Raw genomic sequence first — 4,824 nt, 5'->3', positions numbered from 1 at the left:
GGCCAGTTAGCTCAGTTGGTCAGAGTGTGGTGCTAATAACGCCAAGGTCGTGGGTTCAACCCCCACATGTGCCATGACCTCTCTGTGATAGTTGAAATTGCCTAATACACTTCTTTTGCCCAAATATAACATAATGTCTTGTCTTGATGTTTCCTCAGTTTCTGTGATCTGATAAACAAGGCAGAAGACGCCAGCCAGGATGTGAATCATCTCAGTGAGGGAATACTTGAGGTTTGTTCCCACCACATTTCTGTCCTTCCCAAATTGTTGTGAAATTAAATTTGTCTTCATACTCAAGCGGGCAGAACAGTGTTTCTCAACTTTGCTTAGCCTCCAATGAGGAAGCCTGTAGAAAATGATAATAGGATTACTCTTAATAATCGTCACAAGTGCAAAAATCTCCAAATAAAGATGTAAAAACTCTTAAAATAGAATCAACAAAATGCTGTAACAGAGTTGTCTATCTGTCTGGTAAGTTGACTGAGCTACCTTGCTAATGCTAGTGGGTTAATTATCTGAACCTTAGCTTTTCATGCTAATTGCTAGCATGCGCGAGTATGAGTTGAGACACAGTTGTCGTATGTTCTATCAATATTAGAATATAATAACACGTCACAAAATATTTATAGTTTAGGATTGTGGTCACATTTTTCACTCTTTCATGGATATCTTTTTAACTTTATGCTAAAAGCTAAGCTAACCACAAGTGACATAGAACCCTTCTTGAGAGTAATTACTTGCCCAAGACGCTAAACAAAAAGTGCATAACCTGATGACAACACTTTTTTTCACAATTGAATATAACTTTTACAAATGGAAGTATAGTTCTATAACCATAAAGATACAATTCAATCTTAAATTGCCGTCCAGAATAATTTATCGCATTTCCCTTCCCAGTACGTGTATTAGACCAACGAAAACAGCGACAAAGTGGTACTCGGGAAAGGCACGTACGGGGTGGTGTATGCCGGCAGGGACGTTAGCAGCCATCAAGAAGATTCCAGAAAAGGACAGCACGTGAGTGGATTGTTTGTCCTTCCACTTGACAGCCACTAACAAACACTCCGTGGACAAATATTCCCAACCGCTCCATGGGGAAATCTGCCTGATCAAGCGACTGAAGCACCGGAACATCGTCCAGTATCTGGGCTCCCTCAGCGAGGACTCTTTCATCAAGATCTTCATGGAAGAAGTCCCAGGAGGTTTGTAGACAAAGCAGTGTTGATGAATAAATCCCAAATACTGTATTTTCACAACTATAAAATGCACCTTGTGATAGGGTGCAGTCTCGTTTGAGGGTATATTTTCAGTTTTTTGTCAATACATTGGACGCCTCATCCGATAAGGCACTAGCATGACACTAGTCTCGCGTATGTTATGCTAGCCGCTAGCGTATGTTATGCTATCCGCTAGCGTACCTATGTTATGCTATCCGCTAGCGTGCCTATGTTATGCTATTCGTTAGAGTACCAATGTTATGCTAGCTTCTAGCGTACCTATGTTTTGCTAGCCGCTGTTAAGCTAGCCGCTAGCGTATGTTATGCTAGCCAGTAGCATATTTATGCTAGCCGCTAGCGTACCTATGTTTTGCTATCCGCTAGCGTACCTGTTATGCTAGCCACTAGCGTATGTTACGCTATCTGCTAGCATACATATGTTATGCTAGCCGTTAGCGTATGTTATGCTATCTGCTAGCGTGCCTATGTTATGCTATTCGCTAGAGTACCTATGTTATGCTAGCCTCTAGCGTACCTATGTTTTGCTAGCCACTAGCGTACCTGTTAAGCTAGCCACTAGCGTAGGTTAAGCTAGCCGCTAGCGTATGTTATGCTAGCCACTAGCGTATGTTATGCTAGCTGCTAGCGTACCTATGTTTTGCTATCCGCTAGCATACCTGTTATGTATTCGGATTTTCTGTTTTAACAATTGGAAAAAACAACTGCAATGTGTCACTGTCAATCATGAGTACTGAAAATGCAAATTTGAACTAAATAAATCATACTGGAAAAAGAAAAATTGCTCCTGCGTCTATAACCCAGGAGACTTTTTAAACAATTTCCAAAATGAGCCTTAATATGTGACTCAAAGTCCTGTTTTGGTATACATTTCTGCAATATTGAGTACTTACTTGTGAGTACTAAGTGTCTTTCTCAAACTGATGAATTTATTGAATCCATATTGGCAGATTTACAAATAACACCTAGATGACAAATAACACACAAAAACGAAAATTAGCTTTAAAAAATAGACAATTTGTGAAATAAAATAAATACACAAAAATTGACAAAACACCTCGTTGGCTGAGTACCAAGAGGAATTAGCCTGGGTTTTATTCTTTATTTCTCTTTATATTACTTTAGCTTGCAACTTTCTGGCTGAGCTTGTCTCGTGCTGCCTTTCTCTTACCGAGAGCGCTTCTTCTGCTGCACTTATCTTCCCATTTAGCAAACGTACACTCGCTCAAGCGCCACTGCACCCACTACAGGAGGTATGGTGAAACTGACATTAAAATACACAAAAAAATACAGTGAAACTAAAATGTGGCAGTTACATATCAATTGCCAGATAAGTTTAGTTACATGGCAATCAAATCCGTTTGGATAAATATAAAAGTGTAATAGAACTACAGAATGAACCCAAAGTCAGTTCTGGTGAAGTTGTTAACTGCGCAAGGAAAAGGAGTTCTCCCCTTTGTGGATTCTCATGTGGGTTCTTAAATTTTGCTTTTGAGAAAAGGTTTGACCACAAAATGAGCAGAAAAATTGTTTTTCACCAGTGTGGGTTCTCGTGTGCCTTTTTAAATGTTCCTTTCGAGAAAAGGCTTGACCACAAACTGAGCACGAAAATGTTTTTTTGCCAGTGTGGGGGCTTGTGTGACTAATTAAGCTTTTCTTCCATGTGAATGTCTGACCACAAATTAAGCACGAAAATGGTTTTTCACCAGTGTGGGTTCTTGTGTGGAGTTTTAACTTGTGCTTGAGAGAGAAAGATTTACCACAAATCGAGCACGAAAACGTTTTTTCACCAGTGTGGGTCCTTGCGTGGATAATTAAGTCCTGCTTTCGAAAGCAAGCGTGACCACAAATTGAGCAGGAAAATGGTTTTCCACCAGTGTGGGTTCTTGTGTGGCTTTTTAAGTTTGCTTTCTGTGTGAATGTTTTATCACAAACGGAGCACAAAAACGGTCTCTGCCCAATGTGGGTTGCCATATGTCTTTTCAAAGTAAACCTTTTACCAAAGGTTTTCCCACACTGAGAACATTCATTATCATAAAGCAAGTCGTCACTATCTGATGGAGGAGCAATAAAAGCTTCATCTTGCCATCCTTTTGTTGAGTCGCTGCCGTGCAGAGGCTCCGCCCCTCTGCCGGCCACGCCTAGATCAACTTCACTCTTGAAAGGCTCAGCAGTTGACCAAGTGACATCTTGCTGCTCCTCCTTTTTGATTGAAAGTTGCTCTTCTCTCTTTTGCTCTTTAATTTGGGGTCATGTTAAAGTGTTTGCAGGCTCCGCCCCTCCGCTGGCCACGCCAAGATCATCTTCTCTCTTCAAGGACGCACCAGTTGACCAGGTGACATCTTCTTCCTCCTTTTTTATTTTAAGTTGCTCTTCTCTCTCTGTCTTGGGGGAACTCTGGCTCCTCCTCTTCGATTTGAGGGGGCTCAACATCCTCTTTGGCACCAGAAAACTCTGACACCTTCCCATCAGGACCAAGATATTTTCTGAAACCTGCAAAGACCCCAAGATAAATTATATATTTTATAAACTGTCTATTATTCTATCTAGAGGTTCTTTATGTTAGACTGGTAATTAAGTCTTATACTTATATTTGCAGTGGTTAGGCTGGAAAGAAAGGACTAATATGCTGGTCGCTACAGTAACAAAGCTAAACAGAAGAGGATGCCATACATTTGTGATGTTGTCAACATAGGACTACTGTAGTATTCTCATCAATAGCCAAAGGGGTTTAAACGTTTTTTTGAAGTGTATTTCACTAAAAAAGGTCTATTGGTCAGTAAAGTAACCTCACAGGCCCTTAAAGTTTTTCCAAATCTTTTTTGAGCCTCTTCTTTGCAGATATTCTCTTGTATTTTTGAGATTTTAATTTATTTGGAATCCTTTTAGAAAAGGGCGAAGCATCAAATATAAATTTTAATCATTTTTAATTAAAAAGGAAAAATGACAGCTATTCTTTTTTTGTTGACATTAAAAAAAATGGAAAAAGAGCCAACATTCAGTTTTATCGATTTATTTTTCTAAATCAATAATTTTGAAATATATATATATTTCCTTTTTATGATTTCATATTTTTATATGCATTACAGTGTGAAAATGGGAAATAGTTGTTATGATTTGTACTTTTCCCATGATTTATTCTGCATGATTTTGTTTGTACTGTTTTATTGTCTTAAAATCAAGCTTGTACCTTCTGTCGACCTGAGAATTTTTAAATAAATCAATTGCAGCGCACAAAAAAGCCCTTTTATAACACATTGAGAGAATATATAAATATAAAAAGTGAACCCACCTTCTAGTCTGTGAAGAACAACTTTTGCATGCATTATTTTGCAAACGATCGAGTGTTCCTCGTGGAACACTCCCACACGGGAATTCTGATGGAGGCACCTTTGATAGATGCTAGCAGGCTAAACTAAAGTAGGCCGCAAAGCTTCAACGAGGCTTTAGACGCCTTGAAGATGATGTTGACTGAAACTTAAGACGGAAGAGTAGTTAAGCAAGACACATCGGCCACGCGTGGGTTTAGTTAAGTGGTGGAAATTGAGGAAAAACTCGGCGCGCTACGGTCACGACAAGATTGTGACTG

At 39.4% G+C, this 4,824-nt stretch overlaps 1 long non-coding RNA gene and 1 other non-coding gene across 2 annotated transcripts; one reads left to right on the top strand and one right to left on the bottom strand.

The window, feature by feature from the left end:
• trnai-aau (transfer RNA isoleucine (anticodon AAU)) lies at nucleotides 1-74 on the top strand. The gene has a single exon. It is a non-coding gene; the product is annotated as a tRNA-Ile (tRNA).
• Nucleotides 75-2,144: 2,070 nt separating this feature from the next.
• LOC144065661 (uncharacterized) lies at nucleotides 2,145-4,824 on the bottom strand. The gene is made up of 2 exons (XR_013297243.1): nucleotides 4,528-4,824; nucleotides 2,145-3,728 (listed from the first exon to the last, which is right to left on the bottom strand). It is a non-coding gene; the product is annotated as an uncharacterized LOC144065661 (long non-coding RNA).

The sequence above is a fragment of the Stigmatopora argus genome, chromosome 20 (genome assembly GCF_051989625.1).
Source record: "Stigmatopora argus isolate UIUO_Sarg chromosome 20, RoL_Sarg_1.0, whole genome shotgun sequence".
NCBI lineage: Eukaryota > Metazoa > Chordata > Actinopteri > Syngnathiformes > Syngnathidae > Stigmatopora > Stigmatopora argus.
This window is presented reverse-complemented; position numbering and strand designations above follow the sequence as displayed.